Source organism: Cydia strobilella, chromosome 9 (genome assembly GCF_947568885.1).
Source record: "Cydia strobilella chromosome 9, ilCydStro3.1, whole genome shotgun sequence".
Lineage (NCBI taxonomy): Eukaryota > Metazoa > Arthropoda > Insecta > Lepidoptera > Tortricidae > Cydia > Cydia strobilella.
Window position 1 is genome coordinate 10,276,527 of NC_086049.1, and position 23,307 is coordinate 10,299,833.

A 23,307-nucleotide genomic window follows, 5' to 3' on the forward strand; every position below is an offset into this window, starting at 1 on the left:
GAAATTAAAGCCAGTGGGAAGTGGCAACCAAACCAGTGTTGAGGTCATTGACGATAAACATTATATTACAATACCCAGCTCTCATTAAATAATATGTGGTTGACTTTACCCCAGCTTCCTATGAAACTCCAATGTGAAGGACACGCAGAACTAACATTAGAAAATAATCGAATCACTAGCTGCAGCATTAGCTTGCGAATTATAGCTGCGCTTATAGATAAGTCATTGTATGCACCCGTTGTATGTACAGTACAACTGAAATAATGAGTAATGCTAGCTAGTACTCGTAAATATATAACTAGTAAAGTCACCTGCTAGCACTAGATGTACTTAGTACGAAAACATACGAAAAATGGCTAAGATATAACACTTTCACAAGAGCTTTTTTTATGACAGCCAAAGTAAGCTAGTACACTAATGAGTTTACATATTTAAAAACTTAACTAATAATAGCAGTGCTAGATTATTAGTATGTAGCTAATAAGTAAAATCTTCAGAAGACATGGATTTTATTTTAACGTGAATGACGCCGAGTGAAAACCTTAGTGAAATATTTTCTATCTAAGTCGTTGTTGTTCGAGGAATAATGAGATTGTTTAGTGCAGACCTTTGCAGGCTGCTGATGGAACCGCGTGAGTTGGGTTCGAGTCTCATCGTCAAGCATTTCATTACTGGCGTAAGAGGTGACATTTGTGAAACAACAATTAATACGCGAAGGGGCCGATACTTGACCGCTGTTTGTTGGGCCTGCGACTGTATACCCTAGTTTAGTCTCAAACAGTATCGTCTGTCCATCGCTTAATTCAATTTTATGCGACCCTAACAAGTTCCAAAATAGGTCAGCCCCTATTAAAAAATCGACCTCGGAAGGTTTATGAAAGTTAGGATCAGCTAAACGGATGTTAGACGGAATATTCATTCGTGATATATCCATCCGTTGATAAGGCATCTCGTCAGATATCGAGGACAAAACAGAACAATTTAAATAAGTCGAGTAGGTGTCATCTAAGGATTTACTTGGCACCTGACACATTTTACCTACGTGACTTTAATTTGTTTATGCCTGTAATCGATTTATTTACTCGATTAGTATGTACATTTAACTGCTGACACATCTTCTCAGTCATAAAACAAGACGCACTGCCGTTATCCAAAACTGCTCTGGCTATGATCTCGCGATTGTCATGCCCATATACTTTAATTAATGCAGTAGTTAGTAGTCCGACATTTGGTTCAGATGCATTCAAGTGTGGAGTTGCTACTCGTATGCGAGCCGATAATGCAGGGACGGAGGCGGTAGCCGGCGCTGACGACGATGGCCGCTCGCACGAACTAAATTCCGTTTTTTGCGTATGCTCTGTGACATGAACGAGTGAATTATGCCTACGCTTACATATTCGACAGCCTGCCTTTGCAATGGTTTGCATAGTGATCACGTCGGAAGCAATTAAAACAAACTTTATAATTCGGCAGCAAATTAAGCCGCTCGATGTTGCTTAACGCGAGAAACTGAGAGCAGTTATTTAAGCTATGCTCACCATTACATTTCGGACATAATTGAGACTGAGAAGTGACACAGTGTTCAGTGGGTTGAGTAGAAAGCAAAACCCTATGTTTAGATACGATTTTAGCCGGCTGACTAGACTGACCGGCGCCTGAGGCGCTCGATAACTCTAAGGTTTCAATCAAATCTGCACGATTACGCATAAAAGTCATAAAATTATCAAATGAAATAGGTACATTCTTATCAAAGCTTCCTTTATGTTCTTCCCACTCACGAAATGTCGTAGTGTCTAATTTGTTGCTAATGATGTGAATAAGGAGCGTGTCCCACTGTTTGACAGGCTCGCCTAGGGATTCTAGGCATCTAAGATTTTTGTTTACTTGATCCACAAGCCGTTTTAAATGAACGGACGACTCCTTCGTGATCGGCTCAACGTTAAACAGCGCTGATACATGATTTTGCAGTAGTAACCTTTTGTTATCATACCGCTCACACAGGAGTGTCCATGCTACCTCGTAATTGCTGTCAGAAAACTCAATAGAATTAATAACTAAGGCCGCAGATCCTTCCAACGATGCTCTTAAATAATGAAATTTATTTATCTTATCGATGTCATCATTAGAATGAATAAGACTTGTGAAAGTGTCTTGGAAACCCGAGGTACGTGTGGGCCCGCATATTGTAGGTGTTCGATGCTGGGACCATCGTGACCCGGGGATTTGCCTCCAGACATTTTCTTTATCGTTTTAGTGACATCCTCGGCGGTTATTTTTGTCCCGATCGCGATGGTCTCAGCCTCGCACCCTGCAAGTGATGGTCCTAGTGGTGAGCGAACCAAAAATTTATTTTTAAAAACCTCTGCAATCTGTTTGGGGTCACATACCATCGACACTCGCGGGACGACCAGGTTTAGTGTTCATCCTATTCGTACACTTCCAAAATTGCTTAAAATCCTTTTTAGAGTGAAATGATGCCAACTTATCGAGCTTGATTTGATCCTGGTTTTTTTGGCACCATTTCAATCGGGATTTAAACAACTTTCTGCTCTCAGTCATGGCATTACCACCCGGACCCGGACCCGAATTAGGTCTATCGTACCACATCCACGCTTGAAACATACGTCTGGCCTCCCCGTGAGCCTCGCGGACATATTTATTCCAACCTATAACAGCTTTATTTCTATTACACTTAGCATTAGAGCTACTAATAACAGCTGAACGTCTCAAGTCTTCTATGATATTCATCTATCTATACATATAATAAAGCGGAAGAGGGTCGAAAGTCTGTACATGGAAGATATTCGAAAAAAAATTGCCTGGGGATACTTAGAATCGATAACAGAACAAATTCCAACAGTTTTTAGAATTTTTGTCTGTTTATCTGTTTATCTGTTTGTCTGTTTATCTGTTTGTCTGTTTATTTGACCGCGCAACTAATGAAAACGGCTGAACGGATTTTGATGCAAACTTTACTAATCTGTCGAAAAAATCCACGGCCAGGTTTTAGGCTATAAAAATTTGAGAAATTTTACCCCTAAGGGGGTTAAAAAGGGATGAAAGTTTGTATGGGGTTCAAGATTTATTTTAAGCTAGCAATTTGAAACTTCGTAAGAAGATATATTATTGAAATACAAGAAAACTAATTTCAGCGTTTTTGAAAATTCATCCCCTAAGGAGGTGAAATAGAGGTTGAAAGTTTGTATGGAGATCAATTTTTATTTTAAGCTAGGAACTTAAAACTTTGCAAAGCGTTATTATATTAAAAAGCAAGAAAATTACTTTCAGCGTTTTTAAAAATTCATCCCCCATGGTGGTGAAAAAGCGGTTAAAAACTTTATCTTGATAACTATATCATTTTAGCTACTAGGCCAAGTTAGGTATCGATTTTGTATAAATCGGGTATGCCGAATTCATTTATGATATCAAAATGACACCATTCCCAAATAAAAACACAAAAAATATGAAAAAACTTTTTTTAATTTCTCTTTACGCTTAAACCGCTAAACCGATTTAGATAAAATTTGGTATAGAGATAGTTTGAGTCCCGTGGAAGAACATAGGGTAGTTTTTAACCAAAAAAATGGAGACTGCGTTTGCATGGAGAAGCGGCCGTGCCCTTTCCTCTTAATAATGGTCACGAAGGTGGGTACTTTAAAAAAACATTTTTCAGTAAATGTCAAACGATTTGGGACTTAAACGCGTTACCATGCCTTCCCGAAAAAAATCGAATCTTTCGCAAAAGTCTCGCAATGCATTGCGGCCACAAGGGGCACGGTCTCAGGAGTCTGAGAAAAACCACGGTGAGAGACTCAGTGGCGCTCTAGCCAGGCAGGTCGCTTCGCTTTCGGCTGAAACGGCAAGCCAGCGCGAGTTCGATTGTGATCCCAAATATATCGTACGTAATACATATGTAGGCGCAGATCCTGACGGTGTGTGGCGCCGGAGAAGCCGTGTTCATCCCGCGTATCCTTCTCATTCCGAGCAACTTCCCGTTCCGCTTCAAGCGCCTACAGGTCCCCGTGAGCGTCTGCTTCGCTATGACCATCAACAAGTCGTAGGGGCAGATGCATTTCCCACTCCGAAAACAAAAAAAAAAGGGGCAGACGCTGCCCGTCATTTGACTGATTTGACTGGAGGACCGATTTGGATGACATGATTTTGATGGGAACACCCAAATATTCCGAAATATGTTTTTCCGATTTTTATAACCACGACTTTCATAATCCCGATTATTTATAAGTCCGAAATATCAAAATTACGATTTTTAAGAACACGATGGAATAAAATCACGAATGTGCTATTTCCGAAAACTTAAAATCCGATTGTCACTTGATAGAAAGCTTAAAGTTTCGATTTTACACTTTTCCGAAAATATTTTTTTTCCGAATTCCTAAATTCCGAAAAATCATTGTCCGATCGGAAATAAAATAATTCGGTATTCAGAAATTCGGTTTTTTACAAGATCGGAAAAATGAAATCCGTGATATTCAAATGAAGACTCACGTTTTAGTAATTATTACGGGTACCTGTCGTGCCGCATCATGTTAAATTCGGCATAAAATATCTTTGGCATAAAAATTCGGCATAAATAAATTAGACAGAACTGCGAACCTGCGAACCCGAACTGTTGCTAGAAGTGGGTTAGGTTAGGTTAGAACTGCGACCCCCAAGAAAACGAACTGTTGCCAGAAGTGGGTTAGGTTAGGTTAGAATTGCGACCCCCAAGAAAACGAACTGTTGCCAGAAAAGTGGGTTAGGTTAGGTTAGAACTGCGACCCCCAAGAAAACGAACTGTTGCCAGAAAAGTGGAAATTTAAAAATTGGGATATTTAAAATAGGAATCACGTTAATTCGGAATAAGGGCAATTCCGAATTCGTGATTTTGAAAATCGTAAATGTTAAATTCGGTGTTTGCCACCATCGGAATTGTTATAGTCGGAATTATGTAGTTCGGAATTTACAATATTCGGCTTTTTGGGTTTTCGGAAATAAAAATCTTCGTGATTTTCATCATTCGTAATTATGACAGTCGGAATTTTGATGGGTTATCATTCCGATTTAAAATTCGACATTCTAAAATTCGAAATAAAAAATTTCGGAATTATGTAGTGTACCCGATTTGCATAGGTACAGTCAAGGACGTAAAAATACAAAAATGGTACTGTATCGTTCGATATACACCTACTACTCTATGCCATTTAAATCACGTCAAAAATTTGAATAAGGGCAAAAAAAATATTCATTTTGTAGTGTAATATTATTTAGTGGTAGCAAAGAGGATATAATATTATAGAACGGTACTGACATAGTAAATTTTGTAACCACAGTAAATTCACTGCCATCTATCGACACACTTTAAAACTAAAAATGAAGATTTATTAAAATACGATAAAATGTATTTAAATATGGATAAATGATCTTTTTTATTTGCATTAATTATTTTTATTATTTTGACCCATGTTCTTTCACTGATATGCGTTAAAATTGTTAGATAATAACAAACGAAACCGTCAACGCCCTCTATACGAGAGTAGGCAAAAGGTAGTAGCGACATCTGATCGAGAATCAAATTTTCGTGATTTTCGAGGCACGTTTTTTCCTTAGACTGTATCCATCTATTACGGAGTTATATCTATCTTTGGTGGTAGGTACCTAATTGTAAAATATTTTATCTGGACTACAGTCCTCTAGCGTATCCATCTGTCAACTTTACTTTAAGTTCTGTCTCCAGGGGACAGGGAGATAAATTAGGGGTGAATTAGCCGCTTACTGAAACAGACCGAATTCCACGCAGGCGAAGCCGCGGGCACAGCTAGTATACAATATATCAATAGCAGCCTTATGCTCATAATTTGTACATAACTTATTTGCACATGCACATTCATGGAAACAAACAGGAAGATCTATGCTACTTAATCGCTCATGACATTCACTTGTGAACACGTCCCTCTGTTTCACATCTCGGTTACCCCAAATTACCTTATCTTTAACTATATGATCAAAAGACTGGATGTTTAAAATATTAAAATCGCATTCAATGATGAGCGGGTAGTTTTATGTACACAAAAAAGTTAAACTCTCCGTGGATGAAGGTACTAAGTTCGCAACATAGCATGTGCTTCCAATTTTACTCCGTTGACATGGAAGAACGTGTCATGTTTGGTTTGAATCATAGCATCTTCATCCATGTCGAGTTGTATTTAATTTCGCATATAAGAGTAAAGTGTCAGTATTGCGATTAGGTTATTCTTCTGTTAAAACAGTATTTTTTTATTGAACTTGAATAGGTATATGACTATGTCGAAGACAAGTTTCGAAGTAATGGAATGTTAGATCATTGAGCGAAAACAAGAGGATAAAAACATACTAAGGCAATTTTTAACGTGGATGAAGGTGTTATGTACCTTTTTTCATAAATAAATATAGTAATATGTATATTTCTAAAATAAGGATTAAATTTATTGGTCTATCAGTGTATAACTTGCATTTTCACAAAAACAACATCGTCATATCGATTGTTAAACATTTTTTACAGCTGAATAATACTCAAAATTATGTTTTTGTAACATAGCACGTTCATCCACTCACGTCTTCAATTGAATGATTAAAAAAAACCGGCCAAGTGCGAGTCGGACTCACACACGAAGGATTCCTTACCATTAACTATAAAAACGGTCACCCATCCAAGTACTGACCCCGCCCGACGTTGCTTAACTTCGGTCAAAAATCACGTTTGTTGTATGGGAGCCCCACTTAAATCTCTATTTTATCCTGTTTTTAGTATTTGTTGTTATAGCGACAACCGAAATACATCGTCTGTGAAAATTTCAGCTGTCTAGCTATCACAGATCACGAGATACAGCCTGATAACAGACGGACAGACGGACAGACAGACGGACAGCGGAGTCTTAGTAATAGGGTCCCGTTTTTACCCTTTGGGTACGGAACCCTGAAAAAGCATATTTTATCATAAATTTTACTTTATTTACATAAATAATGCCAAATAACTCAAAAGTAGCACAGGAAAAACGGTTATTAAAACGGTTAGCGAAATCTACTCCACACTCGCGTTCGCGGCTTCGCGCCGCGTAGTCTGAAGCGGGCTATAGACATAGTACAGTAGTTACCTAATCACGAGGGCCGCGAACGCGAGGGTGGAGTCGATTTCGCTGATTAGCGAACTAGACTCCACACTCGCGTTCGCGGCTTCGCGCCGCGATTCGCGCATGTGTGTGGAGGGCCCTTTTGAATGACACAAATGGAAACGTGTGTGTTTATTCACACGATGGCGGTAGCGCTTTTTATCAAGCGTTGTTGGATTATATTAAAAATTTAAATAAAACCAAAAAAAACATTTTTTTCTTCTTTTGGCCTCAGAAATGCGTGGTTAAAATCTTTCAGTTCCTCGTGTTACACCGTGTATATGAATGGGCCCTGGAGGGAAAGTACCTCAAAACCTTAAGTTAGCTCATTTTGCTTAAAGGAAACATTCTTTTATTTTTGAAAATAAACAAAACTGCGTTCAAAGATTTTTAATTTTTTTTCAATTTTGCTTGTCTAAAAATATTCTTGAATACTAAATGTTCGATTTTAATGATATTTTGTACGACGGACGAGTGTTGAGGCCGCTCCAGACTACGCGGCGTTCGCGCACTAGAGGGGGCTTAATGTATAATGTTTTTTGGATGCTGTATCGAATAGAAGAATAAAATAGCAGGTGTTTATTTTATATTTCTATCTCATCATCATCATCATCATGTCAGCCGATAGACGTCCACTGCTGGACATAGGCCTCCCCCAAGGCTCGCCACTCCGACCGATCCTGTGCCGCTCGCAACCACCGAATTCCCGCGACTTTCACCAGGTCGTCGCTCCATCTCGTTGGAGGCCTACCGGCAGTTCGTCTTCCGGTACGCGGACGCCACTCCAGAACCTTCCGGCCCCACCGGCCATCAGTTCTGCGAGCAATGTGCCCCGCCCACTGCCACTTAAGGTTTGCAATTCTGCGAGCTATATCGGTGACCCTAGTTCTACTGCGGATATCATCATTTCTGACTCTATCACGCAGAGAAACCCCGAGCATAGCTCTCTCCATTGCCCTTTGCGTGACCTTGAGCCTTCTTATGAGGCCCATCGTTAGCGCCCACGTCTCAGATCCGTATGTCATCACTGGCAACACACACTGGTCAAAGACTTTTGACTTAAGACACTGCGGCAATTTGGACGAAAAGATACTGTGGAGCTTCCCGAACGCTGCCCAACCGAGTCGGATTCGACGAGTGACCTCTTTCTCGAAGTTGGACCTACCTAACTGGACTGTTTGTCCTAGGTATACATAATCGTCAACAACTTCGAGCGCAGAGCCTCCGATTAATACGGGAGTTGGCACAACATGGACGTTAGACATGATCTTCGTCTTGTCCATGTTCATTTTCAGACCAACTCGTTCAGATACTCTGCTGAGATCAGCGAGCATCGCACTGAGGTCCTCCATGGTCTCAGCCATGACTACGATATCATCGGCAAACCGAAGGTGAGTGATGTACTCGCCATTTACATTGATGCCTCGTCCTTTCCAGTCCAGAACCTTAAAGGCATCCTCCAATGCAGCGGTGAACAGCTTTGGGGAGATTACATCTCCTTGTCTGACTCCCCGCTGCAATGGAATAGGCTTCGAGCTCTGGCCCTGTAGTCGGACGGACATGGTGGCGTTTTCGTACAGACACTTCAGCACTTCGATATACCGGTAGTCGATTTGGCACCTTTGGAGAGACTGCAGCACAGCCCAAGTCTCGATCGAATCGAAGGCTTTCTCGTAGTCCACAAATGCAAGGCAAAGGGGGAGGTTATATTCCTCACTCTTCTGTATAACCTGCCGCAACGCATGTATGTGGTCTACGGTACTATAGCCTTTACGGAAACCTGCTTGTTCGGGAGGCTGGAAGTCGTCAAACCTGCGTGCGAGACGGTTCGTGATGACTCTCGAAAACAGCTTGTAGACATGGCTCAGAAGTGAGATGGGTCTATAATTCTTCAGCAAGGTGTTATCACCTTTTTTGAAGAAGAGCACCACCACACTTCTGTTCCACGCTTGCGGCGTTTTTCCTTCGCGCATGACGGAACTAAACAGCGTCTGAAGGGCCTTAAGGACTGGTTTACCACCCGCCTTCAGGAGTTCGGCCGTAATTCCGTCATCACCTGGGGCTTTGCCATTCTTAAGTTGTTTGAAAGCCATACTAATCTCGTACAGGCTGACGTCCGGGATATCTTCGGTATAGTGTCGAGTTAGTCTAGCTCTAGGGTCTCTAGCTAGATCCACGACGGGTGCTCGGGTTGTTGTGTATAACTGTCCATAGAACTTCTCGACTTCTCCCAAGAGCTCAGGTTTGGATGAGATGATCCTGCCGTCGTCGGTCTTCAGTTTTGTCAGTTGGCTTTGGCCAATAGACAGATCTCTGGCAAACACCTTCGAGCCTCTGTTGCGCTTGATAGCCTCTTCAATACTGTTAGTATTGAATCGGCGTATATCTCGCTTCAGAGACTTCGAGATCCGTCTGTTGAGCTGCCTATAACGACAAACGTCACCTGACGACTGCAGAATCATCTCACGCCTCACCTCCATGAGCTTGAGAGTGGAGTCCGAGAGTTTCTTGGTTCTTGTACGACGAGTCTTGAAGAACTTGGACCCGACCGTATGAACAGCTTCCACAAACCCGTCGTTGTAATCGTCCAGGTCGCTAGCTAGGCATTCGAACCGGTTTTGAAGTTCGAGCTGAAAGCTCTCGGGGTTTTGGAGCTGGGCCGGTGCCGGGCGGAGCGTAGACTTTATCAGTCGAGATCTCTCAAGCCTAAATTGAATATTCAGTGTGCCTCTTACCATGGTGATCGCTCCCGGTTTTGACCGAATTGATCACAGAAACATCACTGAATATTTGCTTCTTCGTCGACATGATAAAGTCGATCTCATTCCTTGTTGCACCGTCAGGGCTCACCCAGGTCCACTTCCTGTGCTCACGTTTCCTGAAGAAGGAGTTCATCATATAGAGTCCTTCCTTCTCCATGAAACCAGCCAGTAGGTGGCCCCGGTGATTCCTACGCCCCACTCCAAATTGCCCCACTCACCATATTTCTATCTAATAATTAATTACTTGTGATTCGTATGGATTAGTGATGATATCTACTTTATGATTTGAAAAAATCATCAGTGCTATAAAAGGCCATGCTTAGGATAGGAGATTTATTGTTTAAGTTTTCTAAGAAAGATTGCATCACTTGGTGAATTTTTTATATCTGCCGGAAGAGCATTATAAATTTTAACGCCATATACAGTGAGCGACTTACGCGTCTTGGCCAGGCGCGCGCTCGGCGCGAGCAGTAGGCGCGGGTGGCGGCGCGCGTCGCAGCCAAGAAGCTGCGCGCTGCTCATGTATGAGCTTAGATTCAGTCTGACGTACTTGCAAGCCTCAAGGATGTAAATGCTATGCAAAGTTAAGATTTTGAGTTTTTTAAATAATTCTTGCGCCGGGTAATCAACAGGTTTTCTAGTACCCGGATGGCACTTTTTTGGATTTTAAAGATCTTGTCGCGATCAGCTGCGGTACACCACAAATCGATACCGTAGGTTAGAATGGAATGAAAATATCCATAGTATGCTTTCTTTATATTATCTACAGACAGACTGGGAGCCAGCCTAGATAATGCATAGGCATAGGACGCTGAAGACAGCTTGTTACAAGTTTCATCTATATGTGACTCCCACGTTAGCCCCTCATCAATTACAAATCCTAAGTATTTTACGCTATCAACTTGCGGCACAAGTACATCGTTCAAACTTATGTCGAGCTTTGTGTTGTTAGTTTTGCGCAGCTGAAAGTGAATTATATTCGTTTTATCTACGTTTACTTTAGACACATACCATTGACTGTGAACCAGCGAGATATTAGTTTCATAACTTCTCCCAATTTGAATTTTAAGTCTAAGAAATTTTCTGCATTAACTATGATGCATGTATCGTCCGCGAACATAACATACTCTGGGCCGATACATGCTGATGTGATATCATTGACGAGCAAAAGAAACAGGTAATTTCCCATTGTCGAACCTTGGGGAACAGCAGCATAAGCCATGGTTTCCAGCTTAGACTTTGCATTTAAAACGTAGGTACACTGCTTACGATTCCTTAAAAATGATTCAATTAATTTGTGAAATTGGCCTTCGATACCGTATCGAGATTTGATGTATATTAACCATACCATAGCTATGTCCCTTCGTTTGACTTTTTTTGATTAATATTGTGAAAATTAGAAGCGAAAAACAAAATCTATCAAATTTGTGAATGCTCCTAACTTATAACAATTAAAAATTCGAATCAAACGTAGGTGTAGCTGATACCAATGAGTGCTATTGTTTTTTTGCTCACCAGTTGACGCCTCTGTTGATGGTGGTCCAAAAGACTAAAGAACAGCTGTCAGTCATTGAAGTGACATTTGACATTTCGAACTATGGAAAAGACCACCATCTACACTAGCGCCCCTAGCGGCGAATTCATACGCGTTAGCCCTCATTGTGTCAAAATATTTTTAAATAGAGGGTATTTGACTACTAGTCAAATCAGTTTCTTTTTCCGAACTGTCAAAACGATTTTGCTACTATGGAATTTATATGAAACACTAGCGAGTGTGGAATCTCGTTCGCCAATCAGCGAAATCGACTCCATTGGGGGAGCTTTACAACGACCGTCGTGTATGATCGTGCGAACACTGCTTAATAAAATCAAAGATATAGCTGGTCAAGCAAATCTTGTCAGTAGAAAAAGGCGCGAAATTCAAATTTTCTATGGGACGACATCCCTTCGCGCCTACATTTTTTAAATTTGCCGCCTTTTTGTACTGACAGGATTTGCTTGACCAGCTATATACACACGGTGCCCATGAGGAAAGGGAAAAAATTGAACTACGCATTCCTGGGGTCATAACGAGTAATACAAAAATACGAATACGAATTATGACGTCTCTTCGTCTTTCTTGCTTCCTGTTTTGTAATATGAGTTAAGCATGAGGCGATTATCCACTAGATGAATCGTCTAAAGTTAATACAAATTAAAAATCTTTACTTACACATCACGTAACAGAATAAGTTTCAAAGATTTGAAACTGCAGCAGCGCAGAATGAGAATCTTAAGGGGGAAATTCAAAAAGCTAGTGGGGGTAACCTCGGTCAACATCGGGTTTCTAGGAGCGACGAAGGACCCCACTACACGGATCAGAAGTCAAACTGCGGTCCGCAATTTTTGCAAACGGAACTTCACTGAGAGTTCGGTCTATTAATTTATTATGTTCATGTCAATTTTATATAAATAAAACTGTAAAGTATAGCAAACATCGTTTATTTTATTTTTTTAATAGGCGTATTGACAGAATGTCATAATGAACCAAAAAGCAAGTATTGCTTCAATTTTTTTTTTAATGGCTGAATGCCATGATGCTGTGTCACAAATATATGTGAAATGGAAATTAAAAAAAAAAATAGCCACAACCGAATACAGAACCTCCTCCTTCTATGAAATTGAAGTCGGTTAAAAAGAGCTACTTTCCGGCCTAGGTCTGCAACTATGTACGAAATTTAATTAAATTCCTCTCGTCTGGCCGCACCCGAGACGTGATACTTTCCAGCCTAATATGAAGAACATAATATCAATATTTCATTGCATGTTTGAGAAATAGTACATTATTGCAGAGGCCGGGACAGGGCAATTTGTGGACCTTATCACTAAGACTCCACTGTCCATCTGTCTGTCTGTCACCAGGCTGTATCTCGTGAACCGTGATCGCTAGACAGTTGTAATTTTCACAGATGATGTATTTCTGTTGCCGCTATAATAACAAAAAAAAATAATGGGGCCGTTTGCCGTTTATTGCGTAATGGTACGGAACCCTTCGTGTGCGAGTCCGACTCGCACTTGGCCGGTTTTTTGCTTCATCATCTAAACGGCAAATGGCGGCCACTTTTTCCGTTTAGCTAAAGAAGGCAAAGGTAAGTAATATAAAACTATACGCATCACAAATAATCTTCATCTTCTCAAATGTTTTTTTCGCCCAAGTCAATAATCTGTTATAGATGGAATCATATCAATTGAGCTAATGCACTTACCTGTTTACTCAAAGAGTCTCAAGAATACAATGCCATTAAGTGGTAAACCACAAATTAGGATAACTACCTCGTAGTAAAAGCAGATTATAACCGCCTTGATATGTTAGTATAGATTAACGACTCTATTTTTTAAATAGGCTACAAAATACACTAACTAAATAATGGCTAACATAACTTTATTTGCATTTTACAACCGTCGACACCCAAAACGAATGCACTCTGTAGAAAACCATATGTTACAACATGTTTTTATTTTAGACCATTTTAACCCCATTCAACAAGGAATAAGGTTAAAATAGTAGATTGTGTTACAAGGGAGCAAAATGACATATTTACGGCGAGGGCGTACATTGAATCTTAAACGAAGCGAAGGTTTCTATAATAGAATCCCGAGAGTAACGAAGATTCTAAAGTAGAATCCTGAGCGTAGTGAGGGATTCAAGTGTGTTACGCCCAAGATGGAAATAATTTTGCTACCATGTGACACATACTGCTTTTCACATCACCTATGAGGTAATTATGATGTTTAAAAATATTATTTAAGCTAAAAAAATAATGTGCAATTGTTTTTAAATAGTGTCCTAGAACAGAAAAGTGTTACTTTGATCCCTCCTAGCAGGGAGGAAAAGTGCCACTTTGATCCCTCCTAGCAGGGAAGAAAAAACCCTTTTTCGAATTGGTGATGTGAAAATTGAATATACATGCAATGCACTTCTAACTTATTTTGTAAGTAACTAGTTGGCGTGGCGGCTACGAGAACAAAAGCGGATAATAGTATTGTAATAATACGATGCCATTGTTAGTACAGGTGAGTGCATTAGCTCAGTTGATATGATTGGATCTATAAACAAAAGCCATTGTCTCTATTGTAACGGGCTCCAAGCTTCCAACTTTGGCACGTGGCAAAGCAACATTGCCGTTTAATAAGCAACTGAATCGCGATAGTACTAAAGTTGAAATCTTACGAGCGCTGTGTATTCTCGCCTATATCGGGGTGGTCGACCGAACCATCCACATTACGCAACCGTGTTATCTTGGATGAGCTGTCAAAAAGATTTGAACTATAGTACTATCGCGATTCAGTTGCTTTTTAAACGGCATTGTTGCTTTGCCACGTGCCCAAGTTGGAAGCTTAGAGCCCGTCACAATAGAGACAATGGTTTTTGTTTAACAGATTACTTAGGTTTATAATGTATTCTTAGGCTAAAAAATGATTTGAGAAGATGAAGACTATAATTAGATTATAAATTAGGAAATAAAAAGGGCAAGAATTTTGTTATAGGTACTGATTTATACAGAAATTAATTGGTAGACAAACCAATCAAAATAATCTTAGAAAGAAAAGTCGTGAAAGTGAGAGTGAGAGTCGGACTCGCGCACGAAGGGTTCCGTACCATTATCTATTGTTTTTAGTATTTATTGTTATGGCGGCAACGGTTGTATTCACATTTGTCAAGGCTTCACGTGACGGCCGCCACACATCAGGCGGGGGCGCGGACGGGGATGGGAGTAATCTATATTATGATATTCCCATCTGTGCCCTTGGGGACTTGGGAATATACAGAGATAAAAAGGTAAAATAAAAATGTTAGCCTAGCTAGGTCCATCGTATTGTCATGTCAATTGGAGATCTAACACCGGTTGTCGTTTTTGAAGAAGGTGGAGACACGGCGGGCGCCGGTAGAGTTGTAGAGGGCGCTGGTGTCCGCTCTGCAGGGGCGAGGGACGGGGCGGGGGCGCAGGGGGCCGCGCTGGTCCCACTGCTGCTGGAGGTTGCCTGTAAATGATAGGATCGGTATCAGATGCAGTAGACGTGATTGCGGACAGTGTTGGTGGATTTGGTCAAAAACTTTTAATTTATTTAAATAATAGCCGTGTATAGTTTTTACAAGAATTCATTTTAATTTAAAAACCGGTCAAGTGCGCGTCGGACTCGCTCACGTAGGGTTCCGTACCATTATGCCAAAAACGGCAATAAATCACGTTTGTTGTATGGGAGCCCCACTTAAATATTTATTTTATTCTGTCGTTAGTATTTGTTGTTATAGCGGCAACAGAAATACATCATCTGTGAAAATTTCAACTGTCTAGCGATAACGGTTCATGAGATACAGCCTGGTGACAGACAGACAGACGGGCAGACAGACGGACAGCGGAGTCTTAGTAATAGGGTCCCGTTTTTAGGGTTCCGTAGCCAAATGGCAAAAAACGGAACCCTTATAGATTTGTCATGTCTGTCTGTCTGTCCGTCCGTATGTCACAGAATATTTTTAATTAATTCTCTGAAACTATAAGAACTATACTGTTGAAACTTGGTAAGTAGATGTATTCTGTGAACCGCATTAAGATTTTCACACAAAAATATAAAAAAAACAATAAATTATGGGGGCTCCCCATACTTGGAACTGAAACTCAAAATTTTTTTTCATCCAACCCATACGTGTTTGATCTATGGATAGGTCTTCAAAAATGATATTGAGGTTTCTAATATCATTTTTTTTCTAAACTGAATAGTTTGCGCGAGAGACACTTCCAAAGTGGTAAAATGTGTGCCCCCCCCCCCCTGTAACTTCTAAAATAAGAGAATGATAAAACTGAAAAAAATATATGATATACATGCAAACTTCCACCGAAAATTGGTTTGAACGAGATCTGGTAAGTAGTTTTTTTTAATACGTCATAAATCGTAAACCGCAATTTACCTTTCACTCACGTTTCGCATAAAAAATACATTGTTAAATGATGTAATGTACGGAACCCTCGGTGCGCTGGTCAGACTCGCACTTGGCCGGTTTTTACTCCTTTTCTTTTAATACACTTGATGATTTTGGTTGTCGTTTAAGTGTTTATATAAAAAACGTATTATTGATGTTTTAACACTCCCTACAAACTAAGTACTTCTTTTAGTTTCTTACACTGTATTCCAAGTACCTACCCAACATATTATGCATAATCAACCATTCTATGTTGTTGTTGACACCGGTAGTCCTTAAGACTGACGGTGATTAGTTTGACTCTGAATGAACATTATTCATGTTAATTAGTGGTAAGCGGTGTGGGCCACACATATTGTAGACATTGTAGTAATTAGTATAATATGTATTACTTGTAGTGGCTGTTTGTGTACCTAAATAAATTGAAAAAAAAACGGTGCCGAGGTGTGGGCCCGTGCGGCCGATTCTCGAGTGCGAGTTTCTCGCACGTTTTGGGTCGAGAAATCGTATGACATTATCGTATGCAATAATAGCTAGGCGAGTATCGTATAAAAATGTTTACATTCATGCGAGAAATATAAACTCGCCTACGATAATGTCATTCGATGATACTCGCACGGAGATTATCGCCAGGCGAAATAGTTTACACGAGGAGCCGCATTCTAGAGAGATATTTGCTTACGATTTCTCGACTCGTCTAAACTCGTTCTCGTATGACATTTTTTCACGTACGTGCGAGTATCGCACGAACTCGCACGAATCGGTCCGAGCCGATTTTCATACGAGTTTTGCCAGTCAACTTAAGTGATTAGTTGCTAATCATTTACCACTAGGTATACGTATAATGTAAATATTAGTAATAACAGCCTCTTGCAATGCACTCATGATGACGACTGAAAAGCATATAAACTCGAAATACGATTCTCGCATTTAAGTTTTGTTTACACGGAGACATCCAATCATCAAAGGCGAGGAGATTATCGCCCCTACTTGTACGATATCGTACGTAAAGTTTACATCATGCCATATTTTTTTTCGTGCTACGATAATCGCATGGTCGAGGCGAGAAACTCGCACCATGTAAATGGGCCTTAAACACAAGCTTTCAAAGTCAGAGCGTCCTCCGTACATTATGGGCCCGTCCGTGTATAACAGACTACCCGCAGCGGTCAGAGATGCAGCATCCACAGCTATTTTTTTAAATGTAGACTGCGAAAGTGGCTCCTAAATTTAGCTTTGTACAGCGTCGAGAAGTTTTTTGAACTACCGTACACATAAGTTATCAATGTACTTAATACACGCTGTGTTAACTTATAATGTTACGATCGCAGTGTAATGAATAATGAATATGTATAATTAATAATCTGTATGAATAATTTCGTTTGATATATTGGCTTACATTTGTACCTATTGTGACTTGTAACTTCGGCGTACATCGGTAAATAAAGATTTGTTTTTGTGTTTGTAATCCTTTATCATCGTATTTTCACGGAAACGTTGGTATTCGTCATGCTACTTCAGTCAAGACTGACTGAAATAGCATGACACGTTCGTACGTTTCCGTGAAAATACGATAAATAAATTAATAAACATTACAGGGACATTCTTACACAGATTGACTAATCCCACATACAAAACATCCATGACTCAGGTACAAATAGCCCATCACTCGGGACATTATCGGGATTCGAACTCAGGACCATCGACTTCATAGACAGGATCACCACCCACTAGGCCAACCAAGCCCCCATGGGCCGGCTCAGCCGGCTGCCGGGGGCGCAGTCGAATGCTGATAGTGATCCTGCGGCGCTCCTCTACAAGGCGGAGTCGATATTCGTTGGTGGTTTTAGACGGTAGTCCTACGTTAAAAAAAAAAAAGGCCAACCAAGCCGGTCGTCAAAATGGTAAAGGATTATGCACTACACCTGTAATCTACCCCGTGAACTTGAGTAATACCTACCTCTGGTAACAAGGCGAGTAAGAGTATTGTGTCTATCAGTTTTTGAGAGACGTCATCATGCTCGCTTGTATAACTATTCGCATCTTCCCCTGCAACTGGCGACTGGCACCTGGCACGAAGACGTCAGACGGCGACTCAGCAGAGACTCATTCTGGCTGCCTGTATCCAGTGTTGGCCGAACGTTAATTGCAATTAACCATTAACCAGTACAAATTGAACCGTAAACCGTAACGGACAGTTACAGTTTACGGTTCAGTTTGTACTGGTTAATGGTTAATTGCATTAACGTTTCGGCCAACACTGCCTGTATCAGCTCCTGAAATTTGAGGTAAATTTCCATTAGAATCGTCGTTTAAAGTGATTTTATCAGTGCAACATGAACTTGTATTTACTTTCATAACTACATTGCAAATATTGCAATTGACTAATATCACTACACTACTGGTGAGCGTCAGGATGGCGGGTTGATATATATCTTGCATTATACCTACCGCACTAAAAGTATGCAGTTATATTGTACTTTCAGTGTACCTCTGTAAATATAATCACATTTAAATAAATAAAATCTTCTTCTTCTTGCTGTGCCATATCCTCAGCGGATGTCGGCGACCATCTTACGGAACTTGGTTCTATCCTGTGCCAGTCTAGACAAACTGGCAGTGTCATTAATATTGGACCAGCTTTTAATGTTGTCTATCCAGGTTAGCTTTCTCCTTCCTCTGCTCCTTTTGCCGTCGATTTTCCCTTCCAAGATGTTACGAATTATGTTATACTTGTCGTGTCTATAGATATGTCCAAAATATGAGGTTTTCCTTGTCTTTACGGTGGTCAAAAGTTCAAGTTTTTTGTTCATTCTATTCAGAACTTCAATGTTTGAAACTTTGTCTCTCCAGGAAATTTTTAACATTCTTCGGTATAACCACATTTCGAATGCATTGATCTTAGCCTCCATAATCTTATTAATGGTCCACCCTTCGACACCATAGAGAAATATCGACAGCACGTAGCATTTGACCATGCGCCATCGTAACTTTAAGTTAATATCCTTATTTGTGTAAAGTTTCTTCATTTTCATTAACGTACTTCTGGCAATTTCTATTCTGATGCGTATTTCTTTTTCTGGATCCCATTTCTCATTAAGTGAGCTACCCAAATATTTATAACATTTAACTCTTTCTATTATATTACCGTTTATAGTCAATGAGGTCGGTTCAGTTACATTCTTACCCACAATCATGCATTTGGTCTTCGCTATATTCATTCTGAGGCCGTATTCTTCTACTACAGAGTTGAGACGATCTAGTAGCTGCTGAAGTTCGTCCATTGAGTGGGCAAGAATAACGGTATCATCGGCATATCTGAGTTTCACGTTTTCGAAAGCTTCTTGAAATATAGATTCTGAATAAAGGTTGAACAACAGCGGTGACAGAATACAACCTTGTCTTACACCTTTTAGGATATTGAGGTCGCTCGTTTTCGACGTTCGACGTTGCTCGCTTGATGTTCCTACTTTTATGTTGGCTGTTTGATTCCAGTACAGGTTCCTGATGATTCTTTGATCCTTGCCGTCTACATCCGTTTTATTGAGTATTTGCATTAGTTTGTCATGTTTCACGTTGTCGAATGCCTTTTCAAAGTCAATAAAGCATGCGTAGACATCTTTGCTGAATTCCAAGCTGTTCTGAATCAAGACCTGCACTGCTACTAAAGCCTCTCGCGTTCCCAACCCGCTTCTGAATCCAAACTGAGTTTCTGATATATTTTTATCTATTTTATTGTATATTCTCATGTGTAAGATTTTCAGAAATACTTTTAGTGCATGACTCATAAGGCTTATTAATCTATGATCTCCGCATGTTTTTGCGTTCACTTTCTTGGGTAATGGGAGGAATGTGGATTTGAGCCAATCTTCTGGAAGCTGTCCTGTGTCGTAAATGTCATTGTAAAGTCTAACTAAAATTTGCATGCTTGTCTCATCCAATAACTTTAACATTTCCGAGTATATACCATCGGGTCCAACAGCTTTTCCGTCCTTCATGGTATTGATTGCCTTTTCTATTTCAGCTTTTAGGATTGGAGGACCTTCCAAAAATTCTTGTCTATTTGTGTTTACCGTAACAAGCTCTCCTCTTTAATAAATAAAATAAAAAAATAAATAAACCTTTAATAGAAATCAGTATATCTATCCCTAAAACGACCTAAGCTCAAAACAAGGCTCAAAACCTGACGTCAGGTTGGCGGGTGGACTTATGAAATCTCGTATTATTTCAAGCAAAATGTATGTAGTTATATTGTACCTTCGCTTCAGTGTACCTTCAATAAAAACCATTGTAGGTATACCTCTACCTAAAACGAGACATTTAAAAAGTAAGGGTTATTGGACACAACTTACTTTTGGAAGAGGTAAAGCTATTTTTTTTCATGTAGTTTAGTATCTTGCCTATTATTACCAATCAAAACTTTACATCTAAACATTCTAAACCCATCCATCCAGAAAAATATAAACTTTTCTATAAGACGTTTTTCGTCTCAGAGTGTACTAGTAGTCCATCATTTGGATTTGGGTTTGTCATGGGCGGCACTATCATTTAGAGCCTCAAACAAACAACCAAAACCAAGTATTTGGTCAACAATCAACAACAAAGTCCGAATGATGGACTAGGTAGGTACTCGTACACTGCTACGAAAATCGTCTTATAGAAAAGATTTTTTTTTCTGGATGACATGGGTCAAAGCTTTGATTGGAATGATTGGAAATAATAGGCAAGATACTAAATTACAATTATAGTACACAATTGTATTTCTTTCATAGGGTTCTATCATCCATACTAATATTATAAATGCGAAAGTCTGTCTGTTTGTCTGTTACCTCCATACGCTTAAACTGCTGAACCGATTTACATCAAATTTGGTATGGAGATACTTTGATTCCCGGGGAAGGACATAGGATAGTTCTCACCTCAGAAATCATCCCTTATGGGGGTGAAAAGGGGGGTGGAAATTTGTATGGAAAACTATTAAAACGGATGTATGTAAGTACATATTATGTCGATGAAATTCGCATGGAGATAATATTTTTAGTTGCGAGGAAGGTTGTAGAACAGGTTTTATTTCCAAAATCATCCCGTAAGAGTGTAAGGGGGTTCTCATCTCTTCTCTTCCCGTCTCTTCTCTTTTCTTCTAACACTTAACGTGCCGCTGGTAGTGTATGATAGATGCAACTCAAGACCTGGAACACCTGGAGTGCTGCTGGGTGCAATGGATCAGGGGTAACACTCAGTATGACTACAAGCTCTTTTGATCCTTTTAAATCTTGCAGTTGTACACATACTCTAGAAGAAGGAGAGAGGCATCCATAGTCTACAGCAACTGCTTAACATCAGGCGGGCCATATGTTGATATACCAGTCTGCCCCACATTGACCTTAAGTCATTAACAATGTTGTTACATGACCATTATAAATTATCATTAAATAAAATTATTAAGTACTTATTATTTTTATTTATATCTATGCAGTATAATTAGAGCATACATATTTTGTAAGTGTTATGTTTCTTTGTATAAAGGGGATGCACCAACATATGTATCCTTTTGTAGTTTTGCTGAACCTACAAACACAAATTTTTTGCTCTTAAGATCTAGTTTTTGATGGTGTTTGACCCATTGACCAGTGACCCAGTCCATACATTACAGGGACATTCTTACACAAACAATGGACTCACCCTAATATATTTTCCAGAGACCTGCACCTTGCTGTCTCAGCCAATTTCGATAAACCAAGATATTCTATTGAACAAATGGCCCATGTCACTGCTGGTTTCAATCTGTGCCCTTCATAATCTACATACTGCTGTCTGTGCCTCATGTAGTCTGCAAAAAAAAAGTAATGTGGGGTGTCAAAGTTACCAAGCTTTGGTTTTACAACAAGATCGAAAGCTTTTTAAAAGTCAAATTAAGCAGTATCAGTGGTGCTACATGACTAAGAAGATTGCTAGCCGTACTTCCTTTTGGTACTGGTAATCACTCAAGAAATTTTCCAAATTTCTGGGAATACTTCTAGCTTGAGACAGACCGTATTTAACAATATGTGCAATAGCGGCTCCGCCAGCACCATTCTACAGTCCTTGAATACGCGCGTCCATCCGGACCAGAAGATTTTTTTTGGCTTAAGTTGTTGAAGGGCTCGCCGCACGTCTCTAGCCTGTCAACCTGAACCCGCGCCGCGCTGTTTTCGGTGCTCGCTGCCACTTACCTCCAACTTTGGCTTCTCCACGCTGACCACGGAGTGAAAAAACCTAGCAAATTCATTACTTGTTCACCGGACAAAGGTTCTCCATTAATTAATATTTTTTCCGTACCTACCTCTACTGCTTTTAGAATTCATTTAATTCCAAAACGATTAAGGATCTCTTGCCATGATTTCTTGCATACTTGTATATAATGAAGACATTAAGTACGGAAAAATATTAGGACTTTTGTTGCAAAAAATTAAAAAATTATAACAAATTGTAAACCAAACAAGTGTCAATACTGTCAATGTCACTGAAAGATGTCACTAGAAAAAACCGATTATTTTTAAGCTGTCACGAGCTCGAGTCAGAACGTCCCTACTAATTTTGACAGCTCTCTTAAAAAAAAGAATGTCTCTGGTTTTTGGCTTCCTATTATTGGGTCGTACATTATTGGGTCGGGCTTTCTCGACGTGTGCCAATAATGCGCAGCCCAATATTTGAAAGCCAAGGACTCAAATTAGTGGACGCGTATTATTGGGTCGTACATTATTGCCCTGTGAAAAGAGTGGCTTCGTATTATCGCCCCGGACCAAGCCTGCGCGGACCGAGAATGCTCAACCCAATAATACACGACCCAATAATAGACGTACATCATGGACGCCAATTATTGGGCTGTACATTCTTGGGTTGAGCATTATTTGGCTGTGTATTAGCGGTTCCCCCTGGAAAACACAAAAAACGTATGAACATTTTTTTACTCTGTGGACAAGACAAAACAAACATGTCTATGGTACTGTATAGCGGGCTAAGCAAATCTTGTCATTAGAAAAAAGCGGCAAATTTACAAAATGTAGGCGCGAAGAGAAAATAGAAAATTTGGTTTTCGCGCCTTTTTCTACTGACAAGATTTGCTTGACCAACTATATGTTGCATAGACATAGTATAGGCGTAAAGGACCCTCCACACTCATGCGCGAATCACGCCGCGAAGCCGCGAACGAAAGTGTCATGGAGACTATATAAAGGAGCCAAATCTCTATGTATGAAAAGTGTCCATCAAAAAACAGTATTTAGGCGGCGCCACCATACACCGAAATACTACCAAAACCAACCTACGTAATTTCGTCGGGTTATTTGTTGCCTTATATGGTTCATGTTATACTCATGTCCCAGAGCCTAACTAGCGCCACCGGAGAGATTAGGAACTATTATTTAAAGCTGAAAGCGGTCACTTTTGCAACAATGAGGGC

General features: G+C 40.0%; 1 long non-coding RNA gene across 2 annotated transcripts; it reads right to left on the reverse strand.

The window, feature by feature from the left end:
• Nucleotides 1-12,372: 12,372 nt before the first annotated feature.
• On the reverse strand, nucleotides 12,373-22,759 carry LOC134744286 (uncharacterized). 2 transcript variants are annotated; one of them, XR_010128075.1, is made up of 4 exons: nucleotides 22,189-22,759; nucleotides 21,549-21,696; nucleotides 17,827-18,142; nucleotides 12,373-14,929 (listed from the first exon to the last, which is right to left on the reverse strand). It is a non-coding gene; the product is annotated as an uncharacterized LOC134744286 (long non-coding RNA). The 2 variants fall into 2 exon arrangements; XR_010128074.1 differs by having other exon boundaries at nucleotides 22,079-22,759.
• Nucleotides 22,760-23,307: the final 548 nt, after the last annotated feature.